Source organism: Notamacropus eugenii, chromosome 4 (genome assembly GCF_028372415.1).
Source record: "Notamacropus eugenii isolate mMacEug1 chromosome 4, mMacEug1.pri_v2, whole genome shotgun sequence".
Classification (NCBI taxonomy): domain Eukaryota; kingdom Metazoa; phylum Chordata; class Mammalia; order Diprotodontia; family Macropodidae; genus Notamacropus; species Notamacropus eugenii.
The window spans coordinates 448,555,825-448,582,683 of record NC_092875.1 but is presented as its reverse complement, the minus strand read 5'-3'; the positions used below and the strand labels follow the sequence as shown (position 1 = coordinate 448,582,683).

At 36.9% G+C, this 26,859-nt stretch overlaps 1 long non-coding RNA gene across 4 annotated transcripts in view; it reads left to right on the top strand.

Annotated features, from left to right (window-relative positions):
* The window catches only part of LOC140501953 (uncharacterized), a 48,700-nt gene extending 22,477 nt beyond the window's left edge, over positions 1 to 26,223 (top strand). For 3 of the 4 annotated variants that reach the window (XR_011966449.1, XR_011966447.1, XR_011966450.1), the window contains 2 exons: positions 5,067 to 5,239; positions 17,776 to 26,223. This is a non-coding gene — a long non-coding RNA (uncharacterized lncRNA). The remainder of the gene's footprint in view (positions 1 to 5,066; positions 5,240 to 17,775) is intronic. The other variant, XR_011966448.1, reaches the window with a different exon arrangement.
* Positions 26,224 to 26,859: the final 636 nt, after the last annotated feature.

Below are 26,859 nucleotides of genomic sequence, written 5' to 3'. Positions count from 1 at the left end.
TATATGAGTTAAGGAACTATGCATTCTCCAAACCTTGTATCTCTCCTTGCACATCACACAAAATGATGGATGGCTGAACTGAATTGTTCAATGAGCTGTTGAGGATGAACTGGAGACACTAAATTCCATCCATATTTATATTCTTTTTGCAAATACAACCAAAAGAAATAAAGAAGTTGTAACTAAATGTCCCAGGTTCCCCTTATAGAGAAGAAAGAGTTAATTATGTAGGTTTCTTGGTCATCACCTTGCAGCACTCACGACAAATGTAAGCAAATAGACTGCTATGAAGAGAATTATTCCATATTAAATGATTATTCCTGAACCCTGGAATGCTACAAAACTGTGTCAGTGAAATATGCAAAATGCAAAAGAGATGAGGGCATGATGGAGAAGTCAGAGAAATCCCAAAGTAGTACAGCTAGGTGAGAAGTGACGAGATGTCTGAGCTGAAGTCCCTCCTTAAATGGAGGGTTTGGAGTTCATGGCTCCACTCTCTTGCAGAAGTTTGTGTCCAAAAAGTATGTGTCTCATTTTGCACTCCAAGTTTATTATCTGTCAGAAGGTGGGTAGCATGCATCATCAGATTTCTTTTTTTTTAAAAATTAATTTATTTAACTTTTTAACGTTCATTTTCACAAAATTTTGGGTTCCAAATTTTTCTCTCTATTTGTCCCCTCCCCCCACCCCAAAACACCAAGCATTCTAATTGCCCCTATCACCAGTCTGCCCTCTCTTCTATCATCCCTCCCTTCCCTTGTCCCCATCTTCTCTTTTGTCCTGTAGGGCCAGATAATTTTCTATACCCCTTTACCTGTATTTCTTATTTCCTAGTAGCAAGAACAGTACATGACAGTTGTTCCTAAAACTTTGAGTTCCAACTTCTCTTCATCCCTCCCTCCCCACCCATTCCCTTTGGAAGGCAAGCAATTCAATATAGGCCATATCTGTGTAGTTTTGCAAATGACTTCCATAATAGTCGTGTTGTGTAAGACTAGCTATATATCCCTCCATCCTATCCTGCCCCCTATTGCTTCTATTCTCTCTTTTGATCTTGTCCCTCCCCAAGAGTGTTGACTTCAAATTGCTCTCTCCTCCCGCTGCCCTCCCTTCTATTATTCCCCCTACCCTGCTTATCCCCTTCTTCCCCACTTTCCTGTATTGTAAGATAGGTTTTCATACCAAAATGAGTGTGCATTTTATTCCTTCCTTTAGTGGAATGGGATGAGAGTAGATTTCATGTTTTCCTCTCATCTCCCTTCTTTTTCCCTCCACCAAAAAGTCTTTTGCTTGCCTCTTTTATGAGAGATTATTTGCCCCATTCCATTTCTCCCTTTCTCCTCCCGATATATTTCTCTCTCACCGCTTAATTTCGTTTTTTAAAGATATGATCCCATCCTATTTAATTCACTCTGTGCTCTCTGTCTCTCTCTGTGTGTGCGTGTGTGTGTAATCCCACCTACTACCCAGATCATCATCAGATTTCTTAAGTCTAACAAAGTTGTCTGTAAACATTGTAAAGTTCTTATTACATAGAGTTCTCTTGGCTTTTTCAACTTCACTGTGCATCAGTTCATACAAATCTTCCCAGGTTTTTCTGAAACCATTCCCTTCATCATTTCTTACAGCTCAGTAAGCTCAGCTGCATTTCATCTGCATGACATAATTTATTTAGTCATTTCCAAATTGGTGAGTACTTCTTCAGTTTACAATCCACTGCCACCTACAAAATTGCTGCTAAAATATTTTTGTACATAGGCATCATTTTTTCCTGCTTCTTGGATTTCTATAGTATAAGTCTAGCAGCAATAATACTGGGTTAAAGGTTGTGTAAAATTCATTAATTTTTGTTTTCCAGAATGGCAAGACCAATTCACAATGTTACCAGTAGAGAATTAATGTGCTTGTATTCCCAAAGCCCCTCCAGCATTTGTCATTTTCCATTTTTTTTTGTCAGTACCAATCTGTTGAGTGTGAGGAACTCAGTTGCTTTAATTTGCATTTCTCTAGTTATTAATGATTTGGAGCATTTTTTCCTTCTTGTTATTGTTTTGTCATTTTTTTGACTTCTTTTTGGGGTTTTCTTGGCAAGGATACTAGAGTGGTTTGCTATTGCCTTCTCCAGAGGTTATTTAACAGATGAGGAGCAAACAGATGAGGCAAATAGGTATGTGACTTGCCTAGGATCATACATCTAGTAAGTGTCTGAGGCCAGATTTGAACTCATGAAAATGAGTCTTTCTGATTCCAAGTCCTGTGCTCTATTCACTGTGCCACCTAGCTGCCTCTGCATTTTTCCCCATGTATATTTGCATGGGTTAGTTCCTTATAAAACTGCCTCTTCATATAATTTATCCATTTATTAATTGGGAAATGGCTTGTTCTTACAAATGAGCCATTTATAAATCTGGTCTTTATAAGGGTTAGAAATAAAACACTTCTCAGAAAAACTTTTTGCAAAGATTTTTTTACCCATTTACCTGCATCTCTTCTCATTTTAGTAGCATTGGTTTTGTTTGTGAAAAACATTGTTAATTTTATGCAATTAAAACTGTTCATTTTATCTTCTGTGATAATAATTAGCTTTGTTTGGTGATGAACTTTCCCTCCATCCATAGATCAGAAAAGTAATTTTTCCTTTTGCTTTCAAAGAGCTAACATTCCGTAGCTTTTTAAAAAAGCCCTTTTTTATTGTCTGTATTCATTATGAACTTTAATAGTCCTGATGCTATTTTTATAGGACCATACCATGCTCTGATTCACTCTGCTACATGGCAAATGTTTTACATACACTTATCTTTATATCCATATTTATATACACATATAGAACATATATGAGTGTTTGAGTTATAATAAATAACCATATCTTTATCTATTCATCATCTGTGATTTTGTCAGTGTCAAGGAACTTCCAATGAGGAAGCTATCTTTAAGCAATTCCAGATTGTAAATTGTTCCCTTACTTCTTAGCCACACATTAGAGCTCATCATTATTCTAAAGTATTTCACTTCAATAATTAAAAACTGGCAATCTCCCATCTGACTATACCTTCTTTCAAGGAAGGAGAAGGGAATAAGCATTTATATATAGTGCCTACTATGTGTCAGGCACTTTGCTAAGCACTATACACTCTCCTCTGCTTTGGAATCCCTTGTCCTTCTGGCCTATTCTCATCTTAAACCTCAGCCAGTTCTCCTATTAACTATATCTTTTGCTCTTACTCAGTAGCCACAGAACATGGCTGTAGAAAAGACTTGCAGCAATGCTGACTGAGTGCTTCACAAATTTTGAAATTACAAATTACCTGGTCCCTCATTACAGCAAGTCACCCTATTCCTCCCCAATTCATCCCCTAACATCATGTCCCACAGAAGTTATTCCAAACCTCCACTGCTCAAGCCTCCCACACCTCCTCTTCCATCTCTCTCAGCTTACTTTTTGAGTTACTTTGAAGATTGAGACCATTCAAAGGAACTCCCTCTTCCCCCAGTCTCTTTATTTCAGAATCCCTTCATGTCATGTCCCACTCTTTGTCTCTGGCTTTCTCTGTTCCTGTCTCTCTTTGGGATACAACTCTCTTCTGGTTTGCCACCTACCTATCTGGCTACCTTTTCTCATTCTCATTTACTGGCTCATCATCCATATTTTGGCCCTTAACTGTGAGTGTTGCAAAAGTTTTCTTATTCTGTTAAAGACATCAGTCTCCCAACTTCATAGATAGCATGATTTTTTTTTTACTGCTAACTTTCCCTCACCCAACATATCCAACCACTTGCTGTATCTTTCTGTTTCTACCTTTACAACATCTCTTACATTCAGCAACTCACTTAGTTACCATCTTAGTTCAGTCTCACGTTAATCCTCACATACATTATTGCAACAGCTTCCTAATAGGTCTACCTGCCTTAAGGTTTCATGATTTCTCAGTTTTCTAGTTCTTGGCCATGCAAGGCTGGCTGTACCATCCCACAGGCAATCTTGGTTCCAAGGTTGTTGCCGTGTCTTGAACTCTCATTCCAGTGTTTTCAGGTGCTTATAGACACAGCTTAGGGGCAACTAGGTAGTACAGTGGATAGAGAACCAGTGCAGGAGTCAGGAGGACCTGAATTATCAAATCTCACCTCAGACACTTGACACTCACTAGCTATGTGACCTCGGGGCAAGTCACTTAGCCCCAGTTGCCTCACCCTGGGTCATCTCCAGTCATCCTGATGAATATCTGGTCACTGGATTCAGATGGCTCTGGAGGAGAAGTGAGGCTGGTGACCTGCACAGCCCTCCCTCACTCAAAACAAAGTCAAGTGCAAGTCATGTCATTATTTCTGTGATGGCATGGTCTTCTTCGGCAATGAAGGATGAACACACACACACACCTGAAACTTAGAGAGACAAACCAAACAGAAGAGAAAAAAAATATCTCCAGGCTCATTTATTTTTGGCTGTGGTAAAAGAGGCAACAGGAGACAGAAATTCTTCTCCTTTAAGTGTTTCAGTTCATGATTCCCTGCCATGAGTGAATGAATGCATGGCAGAAAGAGAACAACTGATTCAGCCTCACCAGTTTTAAAGATGTAGACAGCCAACCAAAGGAGGTCACACCCACAAAAGAGGGAATGGAGGTCTCCATGTTAAGCAATCTGGACATGCTCCAAAGGCCCCTCAGGGTACCACAATGTTTAGTGACCTGGGGATGCCCAGACAAACTCAAGTTACACTTGGTTGACTGATTAATTGTAGAGGAGTCACTTGAACTTGGTCAAGAAGGAAGCTGGACATCAGTCGAGCAGTTTTCTTGCTCCAGATATGGGGGTCAGGATGTAAGATGTACAAAGGTGCAGATACAGAAGATGGACTATGGAATATAGTGTATGGAAAACATTAAATAAGTTGATTTGGTAGAATTAGAATGTCTGACAGGGAGTAATGTATCCTTAACTCTCTTCTGACTGCCACAATATATTCCCCAGTCTCTGCGAAGGACTTTCTTCCCCTGCTTCCTCTTTTACTCCAGCTCACAGAAATGGGCCTGGTTTTTCTTTCTCTTCTTACTTTTTGTCCTTCTCAGTTTCAGGTGCCAGCAGCAATCCCCACTGGATGTGGAGTTTGAGTCATGGCGACCACCTTGGAATCAGATTTACAGATAGGATGGTGCAGTCAGTCAGCCTGGCACAAGAAAACTGTGACATCACATAACCTCAAGGCAGGCAGAACAATTAGAAGACTGTCACCATAACATAGGTGAGAAGTGATGAAGGTCTAAATTATTTGTTACGCCACTTTTGATTGTGTATGTGTGTGCATTTTTACTATTTAGGCATTTTGCAATTGCAAGAGCCATTCTTTTGTGAATGCAAATAAATTATTTTTGCTTGCTAGAAAATATATGTGTATATATTTTGCTATATTAATAAAGGTCATTACCCCTAATATTAGAATCCTTGATAGTAGTAAAGCCATTTCCACATAAAAAGAACACATATGCTAATTATTATTTTTTCTAGCTAACACGAAGTTTGTTTTCCACTATGTTTAGCTTACATCCCTAAACTGTAAAGAAAACGTTTTCGTGTTCCAAAATTGCATTATTATAGATAATTCTCTTCTTGGACTAAATGGAATGTTTTGTTGTTTTTGTTGTTGTTGTGTCTGGTAACACTCTAGTTCCTATAGATGCCAGATTTCTGCAGCCTGAGGGAAATATAAGAAAGATGTACTTTCTGATTCTATCTTTGGCTTCCCATGTAGCCAGTCTGTGTCGTAGAACTCCTTGGAACCAGAAAAGTGAAATATCATAGATATTCGCCAGAGATAGAACCATTTCTGTATATAAAATTCTGGTTAGCCTTCTTTTTACCTTGTTTCCTCATTTCCTCATCCTCCTCGCCCCCATTTATTGCTGCAACCACCTGAAGTGGGCAATCTGGAGAACTGGCACTCCCCTACTATTGTATCTGGGGCTGCAGCCCCTGTACTGCCCACATAGTTAGTAGAAAATCGACCTGAGGTCATGAATTGAGGAGACAATGTTTATTTAATTGTTAGCTCCTTGAGAGCAAGGACTCTGTTACCTCTTTTTATTTCTTCAGAACTTTGCACACTGCTTGGCACATAGTAGGTACTTAACTAAGCCTTAGTGACTGACTTCTGTCCTATCTCCAGCTTCCTTATTTGCCTGTGTGAATGGTTAGGGAAACTTATTTTGAGTGATTTTGATTTCTTTTAGGAGATTCTACAATGGTCAGGGGTTGATGCAAACCCAGTGGTGTCTTCCTCAAACAAAAACATCTAAAGGACCGTACTAATCATAGAAAATCTCTCTTCAATTTGGACTCTGATTTTCCTCTACCACAGTGGTGAACTCCTTATGTTCCTTATTTTATGGTTCTTCTGACAACTTAGAAATTGTCCAACTAGGTTATATATGCCTCTCAAAGAATATGGAATGATTTGAATGAATGGACAAAATCCTGAAAAAGACTTGAAAGCAACATTTTTTTTTTTGTAATTAGGTCAAATCCTCTAAAAAAAAGAAAAAGAAAAAGAAAACTCACTCTGGGATTCAATATTTTCTTCATTTTTTTGGTCAGTTAGGCAGTGGTAAAGATGTGGTCTACCGAAGAATATTGTTTGTGAAAATCTGCCTATTACTTACCCTCACTGAGGATGCTCTTGAGTTGTGTGTAGATTACTTTCACAAAAACTGAATGCAGATGGAAAATAGGCCTACAGATAAATGAGACCTAAAGTCCTTTCTAGGCCTAACTTGATGATCCTATAACAAAGCATTATGAGATATGCAGGAAAGATATTTCATAGAATATTGAGCTGGAAGGGACCTTAGAAGTTATCTAATCCAATCACTTCATTTTACAAATGAGGAAACTGAGATTCAAAGAGTTTTTGCCCAAGATCATTTGGTTAGTAAGTGTCAGAGCACTCCAGTGCTCTTCTCATATTAGTAATATTACTGAAAGGATTCTCCCACAGATGTTAGATTTATAGGATTAACATGAAAAAAATTACTTTTTGGGTTGAAATTCCTTTTTTTTTTTCTTATTTTAAAAGAGAACTTTCCAAGAAAGCCTGTGAATTCCTCTTGGGATGCTTTTGGACCCTAAGCAAAATTATATTTCTCACTTTAAAAATTTTCCAATCTTTTTTTAACTCTTAAAAAACTCATCTAACCATTTTCATTTAAAAGTTCTGATTTGCCATTGGCTTTTATTGCCAATGTCTATTTAAGAATAGTTTCTGATTTCTTAAAAGAAGGCAAAGGTTAATGAATTCTGCTAGTACCAAGTAAATGAGTTTTGCTAATTTTTTTTAACAATGTAGAGAGTTTCTGAGCAGTGTATGTCTCTCTCTCTATATATTCTATAGATATAAAACATTGAACAATGGTAAGAATTTCTTAGTTGTATGTGTGTATAAATATATGCATCTCAGAAAGACATACATATCTATTTATGTAATATATATATATTTATGTGTTGCACTCTGTATGCGTGTATAGACCACATCCTTCTTGGAAAGGTATCTATATCTATATCTAGTTATACATATGTGTGTGCATTAATATATGCACGTATAATGATATATAAAATTATACTTTTATATATACATACATGCTCACATGTATATACATGCACATATGCATGGACGATATGTGGCCTTTTGAAGATATATACACATGCACAATGCAATATATATATTATATCAAAATACATATATGTATATATACATATGCATTTACATAATACACATATCTATATGTATGTGTATGTTTGTATATACACATGTATGTATACTTTTGAGAGACCATGTGCATCTAAAGTTATATAAAGTAAAAGAAATGAAGTTGTATAGGTATATGTCAATATAATAATATCATGTTCACTTGGATTACACATACATATGTTTATTCCAGTGTGTGATATTAGAATTTCAATTCACACTTTGCATGTTTTTTCTTGAAAAAAAAATACAGTGAAATCTAGTGCCAAGACTGCAGTGCTCTGATTTTCTGTTGAGATTTCAAGTACCTTGAACATTGGACATCACAAGTTAAATAAGCATTTTGAGTAAATCTTGTTACTGATTTGTCAGATTTTTAACTTTGTTTATGTCATCTTTTTTTAGAAATATGCAAGGTTAGTTATGGAGCATTTATTCGGTTGTTTTCAGTCATGTCTGACTCCTTGTGACCCCATTTTTTGTTTGTTTTTTGGCAAAGATATTGGAGTGGTTTGCTCCTTTTCCAGCTCATTTTACAGGTAAGGAAACAGGCAAACAGGTTCAAGTGACTTGCCTAGGATCAAGTGTCTGAGCCTAAATTTGAACTCAGCTCTTCCTCATTCTGGGCACCCTATCTAGTGCACCATCTAGATTATGGAGTATATGCTATTTAAAACAAAAATTCATTTTATGAATAGTCATGACAAAATAATGCATCGCTCATTGGTGACAAACCTCTCCACATTTAACTAGATGGTACTTGCATATGCAGTCATGTTCCCAGGCCTGCACTTGAAGCCTTTCGAACTTGCTAATAAATACCATTATATTCATAGATCTTTATTGTTTTCAAGGTATTTTCCTCACACTATTATTGGTAGCTAATATAAATATTATTTTCTCCATTTTGCAGAAGATAGTTTATAATAAGCTTTATAGCTGGAAATGACCTTTCTGATATTCTAATTTATCTCCACCATTCCTCTTCTACCCTCCCCATTTTGCAAATGGGAAAACTGAGACCAATGGAATTAAGTTACTTGCCCAAGGTAGCACAGGAAGAAAGTTGGTGCATCACTATTTGCAACTAGCATTCATGACTCCAAAATTAAGTTTTCTTTTCAATGCATCATGCCACCTTTCTATCAGAGGCAAAGTAATGTCCTGCTTCTGCACCACAATGAGACCTCAAAGAAACGATCTGTCAGAGTATAGCTATATGCATACTTTAAAAAAAATACAGTCTACTCTTGGTTTTCCTCTCTGTGGATTGTCACTTTTGCGACTTAACTGTGAAAAGACTATACAGTGTTCCAAAGGTCTTAGGCAGACTGTATTTTGTAGATCGCTCACCTTCTCTCTGTACTCCCCAATTTATATTTAGTATTAGTACTAGTAAGGCTCCTGTTCCTATTAGGACCTAATAGTAACACCAACAATAATATTTGTGAGGCACTTTATGATTTACTTTATATACTGTCTCATTGTTGCAGTGAAAGTAGGGCAGAATGCATTGAAACTGAACCAAAGAGGATTTGATATGAGAACTCTGTATTCACATGGGAATTGGGGGTGGTGGGGGGAGAGGGAGAGGAAAAGACAGAGAAGAGTTCAAAGGTTGGTCCAAAGAAGAAGGCAAAGTAGGTTCTCAGTTGACAAAAGGATTCAGTTGCTACTGTATGAGAAAACTCAAATCATCAGACAAATTGGTTGTGGTAAGGCCCTTCATAGCTAATAGTATCACATTATCCTTTGTAATTAGAGGGCAAGTGTTATTCATCAACCTGCAAACCTGTTGGCTCAAAGTGGCTGGTTTGCAGACTGGTAAAAATCTTAGTAACGTCATCATGTTCAGGAGAACAATTTTCAGTGTATCCCTCCAGTGAGTAAGGGTGCCTGATCACAATGCTGACTTTATATTCAACTCATGGCTTTTTAAATGTCAATGAAAATGAATATGTTGGTATAATGTAAAGAATGTTATCACAGAGGCTTTTCCTATATTTTCCTGATCTTTCTGGAATGGTTCAACCCCAAAATGCCCTTTCTCTAGCTTTGAATCTGTTGTAACAGCTGAAACAATAAGCAAATCATATGGCCTTCTCTTCCCTCTCTCATGCAACTGCTGCCATGTTAGAATTCATGTTTCACAGTTCTGTGACTGCTATTGGGTCTTTTGGCTTAGAATTGTAGTTTCACCTGAAAGGATTCTTGAAATATCAAACGAATGTGTCAATTCACCTTCCCTGATGAACAAAACTATGGAAACTATTTTGAGGGGTTTTGGAAAACTACAGTTAGAATTGAGGATCAGGTCTATGGGAAGAATGAATACAAAAGGAGAGATGATTTTAAGGAAGCAAGATAAAGAAGAAACTTCATAATTCATATATTTACCATATAATCCATTTTTTTGTTGCTTCCTAAAAGTGAAGTGAATTCTCTTCAAATTAACTCTGTTTTCCAGGTTTTTGTATTTAAAAGAGCTATTATTTTTGGTTTGGGCATAACTCAGACCAAAAACATGAATAGAAGGATGGCTTTAGAACTCTTTAACGACCCCAAAATTTTGTCTGAAAGTTTTATCTTTTTAGGGTTAATCTATTAATTATTATTAATAGTATTATTAATATGTTAATCTACTAATCCATTCCTCACCATGTTACACAGCTGGGAGGGGTGGAACACTATGGTCTCTGAGGAATTAAAATGAATTACCACTCGGAGGTCAATGATGAGATACAGGTTGGATTTATAAGAAAGCTGAAGTCCTTAACTAATAAAGAACTCCAGAAAAACTGGAGTAAAAGATGTCATCAAAGAAATGCCTAATTGAAAAAAAAGTCATGGGAATGAAGTAGAATTATCAGATGATTCAGGGATTCCATTGGTATGCTCACTATGGTAGGAGGAAGTGAGGGAGATTTCCAGGATGTTGGGTGGACTACTTGGGACAAGCTTCTGAGAGGATGGGGACAAGATGGCCTTCATACAGGGTGGACAGGCATGGATGAATTGAGATCTGCACCCGTGAAGGAAGCATCTAAATTGATGAAATGCACTTGAGAAGTTGAGTACACATATTTATGGTTGGTCATTGGGTGGTGAATTTCTTTTTATCTATCATAACTCATGAATTTAATCTACTAAGGAGTTAATGGAGTACTCATATAATGGAAGTCAGGGATCTTTGATATGTTGAAATATTATTTTTGGGCATGGGGTTATTTCCATTCAAAAAAAGAATCAATAACCTTAACAACAATTGTTTGTATCATTAAAGATGTGTTTGCACCATGTTTCTTCTTTTCCAAGTTTTGAGTAGCTTTACAATTATATACAAGCTATACAATTAAATGCTCACTTAAAATTCGCAATTATAGGCTTGTATACTCATAGGATATCTTAGGGAATGTAGCATTTACAGCAATATCCAGGATATTGTCTGTTGCCTTTCGGCTGTGCAGCTAAGGGACAGAGTGGGGGAAATAATTTCACACTGCATATAATGCATCTGATATGAAGGAAACTTGAAAATTATTTAGTTACAGATTTCTCTGACCAGGCTTGCAAGAGTGGCATATATTATGTTAATGGGCAAGCATTTGGAAATGAATTTGAATATTAAACACACTTAGTTTGGGTTCTAACTTCAAGGAAGTCGTAGTTGCTATGTAATCTCAAAAACAGATTTTTTTTAACTTTTTCGTTTCTGCTGCTGACATAAGTACTAGGAATATGAAGATGTATGTGTAGAAATGCAATTCTTTTGTCATTGAGAACTCCATGATGTTTGTCTAAGAGGGCAAAAAATAAACAGAAGAGGTGTTCCATGATATTGCTAGATTTTCAACTATATAGAGTTTTTGCCCTGATTAAAAAAACAAAACAAAAGGCTGTTTGAAAATTTTCAGTGGAGATGACAACAGATAACTCACCTCATAAAGTAATGCCATGTGGTGTCATTTTAAAAGTAAATCATTGAATTATAGGTAAGCTGCAAGATATGTACATATATAAAATATATGCATTATGCATACACACAAATACATGTTTTATATCTTCACATGAATATGTAGTGTACATATGGATATATAGAGATATGTATAGGTATGTGTGTGTATATGTATGTTTGTGATTAGCTTTTCCTTAACTGAAATGTCTCGTTTTCAAGTTCAAGCAAAGATCACCAAGGCTCTGTGTATGGCCTCTGTGAATAGTGTTTGCATCTGCAGGAAGTCAATGGTTAACAGTAAACATTCTCTCCAAAGCATATTTTTATTGAAAGAGCAGAGCATTACAGTAGACCGGATGTTTTAGGTCATTTATTTTGTTTTTGCTTTGGGTCATTTTACAAAAGCACTTCTGCTCTCTAGCGTTAAAATGAGAGCCTCTCTAGTCCCCAGATATTACCCAGCAGCACTTGGGGGCTCTTAATGATTAATACCATCACAGTCCAGCCACAAACCTTTCTGCCGCAGATAATGCCAGCCAGCAAGCACGCTTGACACTTTTAATGTATAATTAAGTAGAAAAAGTCAGCACTCAGTATGCAAATTTTTCAAAATGATAAATGGTGCCATACAGCAGTAGGGATTGATTTGGTGTAAATGAAACTAATTAAGGAAATGTCAAACATAATTAATAAAACAGGTTTAAGCTGCAAAACATTGTCAATTGAATGAATGAGGAGGCATTGGCTCCCATTGTTTCGGCTTTATTTAGGGCTTGTGTTTAGCTTGTACTCTGTTCCTAAATGCACTTTCTCTACCTCACACCCTCCACCACCAATTCCCAGAGAGGGGGAAAATAAATTTGCTTGTCTCTCCACTGACTGCAGAAATTAATTGCAGAAATCTTGTCCCATCCAAGTGTTACATTCACTCACAGGACATTAACATAACTAATTTGAAAGAGCCCAAATGACTGCATAATAGAGCACTGTCAGTATGCCTGACAGTCTTTGGTCATACCAAATTAGCTTGGTTTTCTAATTGAAATTTTTTTCCTAGGACTCTTTTTATAATTTTTTCCTCAGCTATTCATTTTTGATAAGAACAAAGGTTTTATAATTTACAAAAGAGTGCTTGACCTATAATTACTAGGAGGAAATTAGGGGAGGTAGAAAAGTCAGATTTAGTCCTGGTAATGATGCTAGAGACCTTGCTCCCTCTAGGGAGCCTGAAGAATAATGAAATCTTCTATTTTTATGGGCGACCTGTGCACTGGCGCTGACTCTAACTGTGAATCCACTTTACTTTGCAGATCACTTGCTTAACACTAAAAGTGCCAACAGAATCGCAGGCCATTATTCCAAATGTCATTTGGTGCCAACGCCATTTCCAAATGCCCTTCCCTCTAAGTGAAGGAATCAAGGAACATCTGCCAGTCCTCTTAATTTGTCCTTGTAAATCTTCCCTTGGAAAGAGTTTTGGGCAACTTAAGTTTTAACAGATATGAGCAAACAGGATCAGAAGGAAGACTTTGCTCTTAAAAAATGAATACTTGTGTAACCTATGAGGAGAAAATGGCACCTCGATGGTTCAATGATTTTGGTAGTTTTTGAATCTTTGTTTCTGAAGTTCCTTTCTATAATTTTGATTGCACTCCTCTCTGTTTTTAGTTTAGTCACTGAAGAAGTTTGTTAATATATCAACTTTAGTTAAATTCTCACAATTAATGTGTTTTTTTTTTTTGTAATGCCAAGCAAAAGCAGTTCTTTTCCTTTCAGAAAAAAAAGAAAAGAAACTGTTTGTTTTTCTGGAAAGAATATTGTATTTTGAATCAAAGGGCCTAGGTTCAAATCTTCACTATCCTACTTAACAACTATGTGACTTTGGACAAGTCACTTCGTCTCTCTAGGCCTCTGCTTTCCAGTCTGTAAAACAATGAGATTCGACTAATGACCGCTAGATTTCTTTTCACCTCTAAATCCACGAGCCTATGATCTGTTAATCACAAACAGACATCAATGATTACATTTTATAATAAATCATCTTAAATTAACATGGTAGAATTTTATAAAACCAAACATTTTGGTTAGGTAGGAAGACTCTGACATGGGTACAGATATATCAGTTTCTTAATCAGTGAAGTCTTTGCTGAGCCTTGTGGCTAAGTTCTAGGGATACAGTTGTGTCTTTGGCTTATCTCAAAATATTTTGTTTCTTTTGAAATTTGTTTTCATGATCCAAGTTTCTTTCCAATTTCTTGACTGCATTTCAGTTTTAGGGATAATAGAGACTAGGAATGTAAAAATCAAATGACCTTTTTCTTTTTTCTAGAATACATTTTAAAATAATTATATTTCATTGGATAAGATGATGGGATGATGAGCTTTGTAAGCCTTAAAGTGCCATGCTGATTTTGGCTAACATCATGATCGTTGGCATCATCATTAAAAATGTCATTATTGAGTAATTTGAGTAATATTGTGTCTCAATATTATGGTATTCAGGGGTGGAGAATCTGTGGCCTTCAGCCCACATGTAGTTTTCTAAGTCCCTGGGTGCAGCTTTTTGACTGAGTCCAAGTTCTACAGAACAAATCCTTTTATGAAAGGAATTTGTTCTGTGAAGTTTGAATTCAGTCAAAGAGTCATACTTGAGGACCTACAGGGTTACATATGGCCTTGAGGCTGCAGGTTCCCCACCCCTGGTTCATTCTCTAATGTTACCTAAATTACAAATATAGTCTTTGCATAGTTGTGCAATATTGTGTTAACCACAATTTTTGTGTAGGCCTAATAATGCCAGCATGTGTATCTTATGAATCTGAAAGTACATGGTTGTCATATGATATTTCTCTCTTAAATGAATTAGATACAGAGCAAAATAGTCTATGAACCCAAAAGAAAAAAAATTCCTTTCCCAAAGATTAAAAATCATATGGAAAATATGACTTTGCCTCTTGACCACAAAAGAGTGAACTAAAAATAACTCACTTCAGTATTCAAAGTGTTTTTCTTGTATTGTGGGCTCGGGCCAAACTCAGGCCATACCCCTCATAGTTTATGTTCAGTATTGGAATGAAATGAGACACTTGCAGCTTAAGAAAAAGGAGATTTACTTAGCAATAGCAGGTACATATTCAATAAGGATCTCCAAGGAGAACATCTTGCGTCGATTCATTTGAGTGAAGCTCTTCTGCTTTGGATGTAACCATTCTGGTCTGCTAAACAAGTGTCAGAGTAAAAGGAGGAAAGAGAAGGGGAGAGGGGGTTCACAGTCGTAAAATTCCTTTTGGCTGCTCTGTACCAAGAAATGGAGTTAGAAGCTTGAGCCTCTAGTCCCTTGCAGTCAAATTTCAAGCACGATCTCCATACCTTTAATGGCAAAACCAGACTAACTTGCATGGGGGCAGGGAATTATTTTATTATTTCAATCATACCTTACACTTGTCATTAGAAGTCGTTTTTGTACATATTTTTATGTGTATTTCATGGCAGAGAAAACTGAAATCCAAGAAAATGAAATGGCTTGGCTTGGACCTCACAGGCGTTAAGTGGTAAAGGCAGGAATGGATTACCGGTCTTTTGGAACCTCTCACTTCACTAGAAACACTGCCTCCTAAATAAATAGTTCAAGATACATTTTCTTTAGAAGAATGTGGAAACATGGAAAAGATCATTTTCTATCAGAAAATAGGAGACATCTTTAATGTTCACACTGTATGGATGCTCTTGTGTGTGTGTGTGTGTGTGTGTGTGTGTGTGTATGTGTGTTATTCTGAACCTATGGTTTTATTAGTAGGGGAGATTTCTGCATGATAAACTCCAGATAGTGTAGTAGGTAGAATAGGGGATGGTGTTAGGAAGACCTTAGTTCAAATGTAACCTGAGACCTAGCTGTGTAACCCTGAGCAAGTCACTTTATCCTGTTTGCCACAGTTTCCTCATCTGTAAAATGAGCTGGAGAAGGAAATGGCAAACCACTCTAGCATCTTTGCCAAGAAAACCCTAAACAGGGTAATAGAGTGCCGGACCCTACTGAAATGACTGAACAGCAACAACAAATCGCCTTCTAGAAAATCACAGTTTTATAAGTAGTCTTTAAGCCTCACCTCTGAGTCCCCTTCTAATGCTGAAACTCTACGAATCTCTAAATTCAGCAGGATTATGATGAATCCTAATGGTGGATAGGATAAATAGTCAGTCAACTTTATTTCTTTTTTTTAATACTTTTATTTATGCAATTGTAAGCATTTCAGAATGTACAGTGCAACAAGAAAACAAAACACCACAAAACAAAAACTTAATGGAGAAAATGATCCCATTTAACACAATCTGTGGCTGCTATTTAGAAAGGGAATATGGTTACATCTTTTTGTAAGTGGAAATATATGAGGTGATGACATCTGCTTGAATTCTGTTGATTAGCCTCTAATGTTGTACGTTATTCTCTATGACAGAATACTAGCCTTTCTTGCCAATAGTTAGTGCCCTCCTACATTTGTACCTGAGCTGATATTTCCTGTTGTGTGCAATAGAGGTTTTGCTTAGCATCACAGGGATCCCTCCTTCCATACATGATTTTTTTCAATTTCTACATGCTGCAGTGCACTGGGTACAGAGATGTCTCTACAAGACTCAAAGATATATATATTACTGACAATTACTTAGCATTATTAAATTAATTCCTCAGTAACAACAAAAGATGTTGTATAGTCTACTAGGAATTGGTACCAATGTTTTGTAACAGTAATTAAAGACTACATAATTCATTTACTTGGTATTAATTTTGGTAATTGAATCATTATTTGCTTTACTAGGTAAAGGAAGTACTGAGCACTGCATCCACTAAATAATAGTGCTACTAAGTAATCTTTATAAGTAAATTATTTAACGTAGTTTGACAGGAACCCGTGTATGTTTGTTATGATTTTTATAAAACAGTAGTAAAATTTCAGTGTGGTGTTAGGCAGGGAAAACAATTGCAGTTAGAGTAAAGCAGAATAAATTTTAGCTTTATAAATGGATTGCTCTTATATTAATATTTCCTTCTTATTATGAACATAATTTCTGACCATTTTCCTAACTTTCTTCAGTCCTAATGCAAAAAATAAAAAAGGGAAACAACCAAATTCTAAACCCTGTAAAGCTCACAGACCAAAGAAGAATGTGGAAGGATATGAATTTTGGTGAAAATACAAAATCTCCTCACTTTGTGATTGCGTGGTCAGAGCTGTCTGAATTTGTCTTTATGCCATTTTAGACTTTTAGAACTCTTTTTAATTGCAGAGAGCAGTGTTTTATTTCTGGTGCCTATATAAGGAACTGTGGCTTAATTTTCATAATAGCAAGGTGGTGGGGTATGGTGGTCTTGAAGTCAGGATGATACAGGGTTGAAGTGTCCCCTTTGACACTTATTGGCTGTGTGACCTTGGTCAAGTCAATTAATTTTTCAATTGTCCATGCAACTCTGTAGCTTAAAATTAAGGCTGAGTTGTTGATCTGCCTGGGTAGAGGACATGTTCAAACCTAGGAGTTCCCTACACAGATGGAGTCACATGTACAGACTAAAAAATAGCAACAGATTGACTTGAAGTGAATTAGCATATAAAACAGAATCTAAAGTTCCATGTTCCCATATAAAATTTGTGTTAGTTGTTTTTCAGTTGTGTCTGACTCTTTGTGACCACTTTGGGGTTTTTTTGGAAAAGATACTGGAGTGGTTTGCAATTTTCTTTTCCAGCTCATTTTATAGTTGAAAAAATTGATACTAACAGGGTTAAGTGACTTGCCTAGGATCTGACAGCTAGTAAGTATTTGGGGCTGGGTTTGAACTCAAGTCTTTCTAACTCCAGACCTGGCATTCTGTTATGCCACTTAGGTGACCTTCATATCCACCATCATATGTAACTTAGCAAGACAGTACAACAATGTGACTAGAATTGAGAGCAAAAAATGAAGTAAACCAGGTTTGCCTGATGCCTTTTGTAACCCTAATTTTGACAACTCTCTTTTCCATTGGAGAACTCTTCTGTTTCAGGTGTTTCCATGCAATTTCCTTGACTTTTTTTCTTTCTTTCTATTCTCCCAGATTAGGAGTGGGAGACAAGCATTTATTAAGTGCCTGTTATGTGCCAGGTACTGTGAAGGCCTCATCTGACCTTCACAACAACCTTGGGAGGTAAGTGCTACTATTATTCCCATTTCACAGTTGAGGAAACTAAGGCAGACAGAGGGTAAGTGAGTTTCCTGGGTGTGATGGCAACCAAAATAGGATCTTTTGCTGTTTTTGTTTTAGTAAAATGAAGTACCTCTGATTAAATCTTGCCTTTATCAATCAGGAATCTTTACAAGGAGTGAAGTACAAAACTAAGAGTTTCATTAACTAGAAACTGTATACGTACTTGTATTGTTAATTATTTTAATGTGACTAAAGATCTTCCCCACCCATTAATGAGCTTGCCCATTAAGGGGAGTTTGATTAGGGAAGATTTGTGGGAAGGACCAAGCCTTTTGTTAATGAAGGGCTTTTCTGGATCCTCCTGGCTTAAGCTGTTTCCCTCCCAGCCTGATGCCATTCTTTTCTTTTGCCTTATTAAAGGGGCCATGCCCTGGCTACTTTTTAAACAAGCCTATTCAATGAATGGACATTACCTCACCCTAAGTGAGCACCTGCATAGACCTTGGCCTAAAGGGCCCAAGGTCTCCCAGTGTATCCTGGGTCATCTCCAGTCATCTTGATGAATATCTGGTTACTGTATTCAGATGACTCTGGAGGAGAAGTGAGGCTGGTGACCTGAATAGCCCTCCCTCACGCAAAACAAAGTCAGGTGCAAGTCATGTCATCATTTCTCTGATGGCATGGTCTTCTTCAGCAATGAAGGATGAACACATATTTTGAGTTGAGGTTTTACTTTGGGGTTTAGTTTTTGGTAAGAAGATTCGAGTGCCAGATGAGGACTCTTGGAAGCCGCTAAGAAGCCTCCCAACTTTGAGAACCCAGATGTTATGCTTCCCTCTCTTGTAACTATGGTCAGACAGTTGGGGTCCAATTGTCTGTTGAATTCAGACAGAGGAAATCATGTCTGTTGATCTTTTGATTTCTCTGTATTTTCTTTGAAATTCAGGGTGCTGACTCACTGAACTAACTGAATGATATATGTACTAGGTTAAAGGAATGATGCATGTGCTTGCTTAAAGTGATTGTTGACACCTTCAAAATTGCTTTTATTTTCTGAATGCAGATGATAGCAGGTCCCCCTGTGTATGTTGGAGTGCTTGCTGATACACTGAGGTGACCCAGTTAGGTTTTAGGGCCAGATTTGAACTCAGATCTTTCTGACTCTAGACCCAGCACTCTACCCACTGTTCCAGCAAGGCCTTACACTCTATGAGATAACAAATGGGAATGGGTTAAATTAGATAAGCTGATCATCGTAGTTTGTTTGCTTAATGTGACAGTTACCCTAGACTTTAAATCAAAGATCCTTAAGAATGGATCACATGGTAGAAATGCCGGGTACCAGGCAGCATATGTAGTAAGTCTAGTATATCTAAACTTGAACATAGACTTTTGGCCAAGATAGATGTCTTAAGGGAGTCCAGGATCCTAGCTTCTATATTCCTATTTTACCCCAAACCCTAAAGCACATCAGGCCAAATGATGAATATATCCAACAGGAAACTATGGTAAGTGATTTTATCCACCTCAGACATGCAAAAAATATCAGCCAGAAATCTATGGGTGCTGGGGAAAGGGCTACCACCAGCAGAGCCAATACTAGCCTCCCCATGTGACCAGAGCCATATGTAGTCTTTCAGTTCTCTGAATCCAGAGATCAAAAGGGCAGAATATTCCAGTTGGAGACCCACAGTGGGGACCTTAGAAGTGACAGAGGAAAGTAATCTGTGTGGTTTTGACAGTACTCAGACCTGGGATTCCCCCACATCCAATTTCAGGAGTTCCACAATCTCTAGCTCTCTGTCCTGAGATGCCATTAAAGATCCTGCAGATACGATATTCTCAGCCTCAAAGATTTGGGATACTTAACTTTAAGAGTTAGGAGTCAGTGTAACAACCCAGCTAACCAAGTGCCCAAGTCCAAACAGGATTGACTACCGCAGCCAAAAACAGGGAAAAGGCTGGTTTGGACACAAAGCCCCAGTTCGGGCTTTACAGATGAGTAAAAACAGGAAGATAAAAATTACCATTAAGAATTATAATACATCCAGAGTTATCAAAAACTCAAGTATGAGAGAGGTAATTCTACAACCACTATAAATAGAAACTCAGAAAAAAAAGGATTTTTGACAAGCAATGAATGACTAGATGAAATGAAGTAAGAGATAAATAAAATAAAAATATTGGAGGAAAGAATTAGAAATAATATAAATAGCTTAGAACAGAAAGTGGTAAGTAATCCTTATCCAATTAATGACTTCCCTGAAAATTAGAATGGATCAAAAAAAGGTCACTGAATCCATAAGACTCTAAGATATATTAGAATACAATCAAAAGATTAATAAAAATAGGCCAATGAAAGAGAATGTAAGAATCATTAGACTTCCTGAAAATCATGATTTAGGAAAAAAAGCTTCACTACTATACGTTCTAAATTCAACAAGTTTCTTGCAAATGATAGTAAAATTAGGTCTTATACCAAATTTGAGTTTCTCTAGATGCATTTTGCTAAGTATGGGAATTGAAATTTTCAAAAAACTTTGATAGAAATACACTCTCATCTGAAATAGTTTGCACTACTTCATGTATCGAACGTCCTTCAAAGCATGAACTTTTAAAAAGTTTATAAATGTGGTTTAAGCAGTGCTTGAGCTTAATATTCCTTCAATAAAATTTCTTCCATAACTTTCCAAATATGCAGATACTTCGCAAGAAATGAAGAGCTGAAGATTATGAAAGTACGATTCAACCTGTACTTCAAGGATTTTAAAAATGAATTTTTAACAAATACACAATGGAGAAGTTAGGTTTCTCCCCACAACCTACGTAGCTCAGCTTGGATATGAAGGAATTAATATTGAATTACTTACCATTATTGAGTTATAAAATAGGAAGTCCAGTCTGGTCAAGAGTTTCTCTGAAAAATATTTGTAAGCTCCATATGAGTGAAAAATGTGATATGATGGTTTAAAAAAAAGACCTATGTGATATGAGATCGCATTAAGAAAAGCATAGCATGAGACAGCAAAAAGCTGCTTGGTGCCTTACCCTGGTTAAATCTTGTTTGGAGTATTGTGTTCATTTCTGAGCATTTAAAAAATATGTCAATAATATGGAAAATATATGGAGGAAGGGAGAAGAATGATAAAGGTGCTCAAGCTCATGACATATGAGTTTCCCTGAAAGAAACAAGGGATAATTAGTCTGGAAAAGAAAAGACTGAAGCAGGGGCATGAAGGTTGTTTCTGCCTATCTGAAATGCTGTCACATGAGAGAGGGATTACATTTCCTCTGTTTGTTCCCACAAGGTTGAGGTAGGAGCTATGGGTTAAAGTACCAGAAGTTAGATTCCAGGAAGAACTTTCTAAATCATGATGTTATCCCAATGTGAGAAGGGCACCTTCAGGAAGCAGTGTGTTCCTCCTTGTTCCAGGTGTTTAACCAAGGCTAATGGAGAGATCCCTTTTTAGGAATGCATTAGATTCAACGGTCCTCTATTCCCGTCTAGAACTAAGATGGTGTGATTATGTGGACTCCCTACTTAGTGCCTCCTAGTTATACCTTATGGCAATTGATACTTGTGTGAGGCATCTAGGTGGCATGATGGATACAGCAAGTGACCTGCTATCGGGAAGTCTTGAATTCCAATCTGATCTCAGATTGCTTACTAGCCGTGTGACCTTGGGTAAGTCACTAAATGTCTGTCTGTCTCAGTTTCCTCAAATGTGAAATGCAGATAATACCATCACCCCCCCCCCCCCCCCAGGGCTGCCATGAGGATCAAATGAGGTGATATTTGTAAAGTATTTGGCAAACTCTATCATTGTTCAGCCTTTTCAGTCATGTCTGACTCTTCATGACCCCATTTGGATTTTCTTGGCAAAGATACTGGAGTGGTTTGCCATTTCCTTCTCCAGCTCATTTTGTAGATGAGGCAAACAGGATTAAATCACACAGCTAGTAAGTGTCTGAGGCCAGATTAGAACTCAGGAAGATGAGTCTTCCTGAATCCAGGTGTGGCACCCTATCCACTGTATCACATAGTTGCCCCTTATAGCACTATATAAATGCTATCTATTGTTGCTGTGATTATGGCATTTGATTGAGCTTAAGAATGAGAAAGGTTAATCAATGATGAACATGATTATGTCCAGCAATATGGACTCTTACATTATAATAATTGATAACTTGGCAAATATTTTTCTCTTCAAGATAACGATATTTATTAAGTGCTATCTATGTACAGAGCACTTGGACAAGACAAAAAAAGGTTTTAAATCCTAATTCCTGCTCTCAGGGAACTTACAATTTAGTTGAGGGAGGGGAATCAGCTACGTGCACAGAAGAAAAGAGGAAGCAAATGAAGGAAGAAAATGAAGTATAATAGGAATTGGGGAAGAGAGAAATCCCTTTCCACTGCAGCCCACATAAATTGTCTCATGCTGAAGACGACTCTCCTAACCCATTCACTATGATCCTTTTTCAATTTCTGGTGCTGGATTTGTACTGATCCACATGTATTCTTTCACCTGTCTCTCCCCTTCCCCCCTTTGACCAAGGATATGCATCTGAGGTGGATGTCCAGGGCTTAGGTTTCAGTCTTTGGCCACAGTGGAGTGAAGTTAACAGGCCCATGTGGGGATTGAACCCATGACCTTCCTCTCATTAGCTTCCTGTGCTAACCAAGGGAGCTAGCCTGCCACAAAACCTTAATACCACCACAGAAAACTACACTAGCAATACAGAGGTTGCTACTCTTAGAAAGCTGTATATCCATTCTTTGTCATTAGGGGAGAAGATCTAAGAGACATTTCAATGCAACTATTGATCTCACTCTTAAAATGCACACACACACACACACACACACACATATATACACACAGACACATGTGTAGTTCTCTGAATCTGAAATTTTTATAATTAGTGAGCTAGACCAAGTGATGAATTCACCCATAGAAACTGTTCAGTGACCAAGATTTTTAAGACCTATTGAAATAATCCTTATTTAATTCAATCCCACCAACATTTATGAAGTGTCTACAATATACACTGCTCCACACCCATGGAGACATGGAGACGACTAAACCCTGTCCTCCTCTGAAGGACCATGTACCAACATCTTGTTTAGTTTTTGTAGTTACTTAGAATTCACAAATTTAAACCTCACAGGGACTGCAGAGGATATCTACTGCTGTTTTCTCATCTTAAAAATGAGGCAACCGAATTCAGGAAAAATAGAGTGTCTTGGGAAAGCTCACAAACCTGTGAATAGTAGCATTATCCTTAGAACCCAGGTATCTTTATTATTAGGTTTTTTCTCTGTTTGATCATGTAGTTTGGAGATTAGTGGCAATGATTTTTGGTTACCAAATTTTGAATTAAAATCCAAATTATGAATTAAAGAGACAGTCTAATTATCCTTAGTTATAATCAGGAGCTCTTAACCAGAGAACCATGAAACTGTTAAAATTACCATTTAATTCATTTCCTTCATAATTCTATGTATTTTATTTTGTGAATTTAAAAACATTATTCTGAGGGCAGGTCCATAGGTTTCATCAGACTGCCAATGGGGTCCATGATGCACAAAATGGCTAACCCCTATATTAGACATATCCCCTCTTTACCACTGGAAGAAGTAGAAGGCTATGCAGTAAAACTCTAGAGGTGAAGCAAGAATGTCTATTATTACTGTGTTTAATCTCTATACAAGGATGTATTAATAAAACGAGATGATTTTTTTCAAACACAGCCAACATAGCCCCCATGTTAATCACCTGCCAGCCAACCTTCCAGTTATGTGTCTCTTGATTTAGAAAGGTTAGTCCTCTGCCCACCAGCATCATTTGTTGCTGCTCTATCCCAGCTTGGTAGAGCCTCCAAGAACCTTCGAGGATCCAAAGTCACATTCACACCAGAAGAGCCAAAGGAGCAAACTCTTGTGGAGAACCTCTGTAATAATAAATGAAAAAGAAAGTGACATCAACTGGTTGTGTGTCTATTACTTCAAGGATTTTCCTGTTTTATTTTTATTTGCATTGGGAGGAAGAAAGGTGCAAGAGAAAAGAGTATTTCCTCCTAATGTAATACACACAATCATGGTTCTTTGATATACCACTGGTGGGACTTTGGGCAAGTGATTTAACCTTTGTGGGCCTCAGTTGAGCTGAGGGGATTGGACTAGATAGTGTCTATGATCATTTCCAGCTCTTTCTCACACTATCTGAAGAGATAATAATTATTTTTACTGCACTGAAACACTTTGTTATGAGTATTACTGACATATTGGCAAGTATTGATTATGAAGTCAATATTCTGCCAAATAAGTGAAATTTATAGTGAAGCAAGTTACATTTCAATATGAGGAAAGAATTTCCTGACAATAAGCATCACCTAAAATACATGGAGTAGGCTTCCTTGTGACATACTCCATTCTCTGCCATCAGACGTATTCAGACCACTTGTCCAGGATGCTATATGGAATTATTATCTCTGGGATGCTGGACTTTTGCTGTTCAGTCATTTTTCATTGTGTCCAAATCTTTGTGACCCCATTTTGGGTTTTCTTGGTAAAGATAGTATAGTAGCTTGCCATTTCCTTTTTCGGCTCATTTTACAGATGAGAAAAATAGGATTAAGTGACTTGACCAGGATCATACAGCATGTAAGTGTCTGAGAACAGATTTGAACTCAAGTATTCCTGATTCCAGTCCCTCAGCTCCATCCATTTTTATTTTTTTTGAGATTTCAAACATTCATGTGATTTTATTAGTAACTTCATTTTGTTTTGTTTCCAAGCACATACATTCTCAGCTATGCACAGAAGAGAAAAAAAAAATGAGGAGCCACATGCTAGTTTGTAGCAGCAAAAAGGAGGAAAGTCTTCATTAAAGTAATCAGGAGTATGCTCCAGAAAGTGCTAATGTAACTTCGCAAGTGTACATGATGAGAGAACTTGGGTTCCAAGGAAGGTCATGCAGGAAGATTTTAGTTCAAGGAGTTCATTTGCCAGGTAACTTCCAACCATAACTTAATGGTCCCCAGTTCTGTGCTGTCCACAAAAATGGTCTGAGGCCGAGTGATGGGTGAAGTCCTCAAGTTCACACATCACTGTAACAACCAGAAATGTAGATAGGCCTTGAAGTTCCATGATCTTGATTTCAAAGTGCTCATGGAGGATGGGCATGAACAGCTCCTCTTCCTCATTCCAAGTCTGGCTGTCATCAGTCTCAATCTTGCCCTTAAGTTTCCACCTCTGGCAACCCAAGCAGATGAATATCTCAGATTGATCTCCTGGACATAGTCGTGCATACCCCATCAGCTCTTTCATCTTGATGTGAAATTCCTGGAGGTACACTTCCAGGGCCCCCTCAATCATGCACTTGTCCTTAGTGTGCTCCTAGAGGTGGACACAACCTAGTGTGGGACCAGAAATCTTCTAAGGCTCCTTCTAATTTGAAGGCTAATTAGTGCCTAAGTAGTGGCTAAATTTCAATGTTTATTAACTAAAAAGAACTTTCAACGTTGTTAAATAAATAGTTGAGGGGTCATATGATGTAGTAAATAAAAGAATAGCCTGGGAGTCAAGCCCCGCTTCTGACAAAATATATGATACGTGGTTTTGAGCAATTCACTTAACCTTTCCGTTTCTTACATGCCTCTTTAACACCATCATTCCCAATGAATTGATGATTTGCATTGATTGAGGGAATTTCCACACACAGAATTTCTTACAACAATTACATCTGTACCAAAAGGGAAAAAAGGTATTCTTTTCATTGAAATGCATATGAAGACCTTAAGGACCTTTCCTTACTACATTAAATTGAATCTATGGACAACCAAGGGACTGGCATCCTTTGTAATGGTGAAATGCATACTGTTTATGTGGATATACTGTTGTTATCCTCACACTGTAGGAGAATGTAAAGAAAGTCTTTTGAACATTGTATGAATCAATTTTGGTGAATTTATGGGAGAACATGAATAAGAGTTCCATAGGATACATGAATATGGTTGAGTAGCTATCTGAACTTTTGTAAAGAATACCCTCATACATGAGATTACAAATGCATTTGAACTCTCCAAATATTTCAAAAGAAGCAGATACAACAGAGTCAAATGACCAGCTGAAGATGATTCATGAAATCTATGAGAATGTTAAAATTCAGGTAGACACTGACTTTCTTAAACATAGATATCTGTAAAAAATGAAAGAAATCTATTATCCACAGAGTGAGTAAACATTTCTAGAGTATTAGGAAGGTAGATAATCAAGATGAAGGCAATGTGTTCCCCATTTATATATTTTCTTTAAAATGCTAAAAAGTGTGGTAATAATGGATCTTTCCTTAATATATTAAATAAAATCTATTGACAATCAAAAAACTAGCATTATTTGTAATGGAGAAACACTAGAGGCCTTTTCAATAAGATCAGGGGTAGAGAAAGGATGGAAATTATTATCACTATTATTTAATATATTTCTAAAAATATTGACAATGGCAGTAAGACAAGAAAAAGAAATTAATGGAATCTATATTGGCAAAAAAAGAAATTGAATTATTGCTTTCTTTTGCAGATGATATCTTGTCTCATTTAGAAAAGAACCTTAGATATTCCACTAAAAATTAATTGAAACCATACCTTCAGTAAAGAAGGATATAAAACAAACCTCAAAAATCATCAACATTTCTATAGGTTACCAACAAAAGCTAGCAGAAAAAAACAGGAAAATACATTCCATTCAAAATAACAGTAGAATATATAAGATATCCGGGAATCTAAGTAACAAGACACACATATGAACTCAACTACAGAACTCTGTCTTAAAAAGCATTTAAATATTTAAATTTAAAAATTAGATTTTACTTATATATTTTGGTGCTACAGAATCTAAATTTCTTCTAACATCCTTCCCCATATTCCAGCACAATTTTTTCAAATAAAGAAAAAGATCAAAAAAGAAAAAATTTTTAGTAAAATTAATGAATA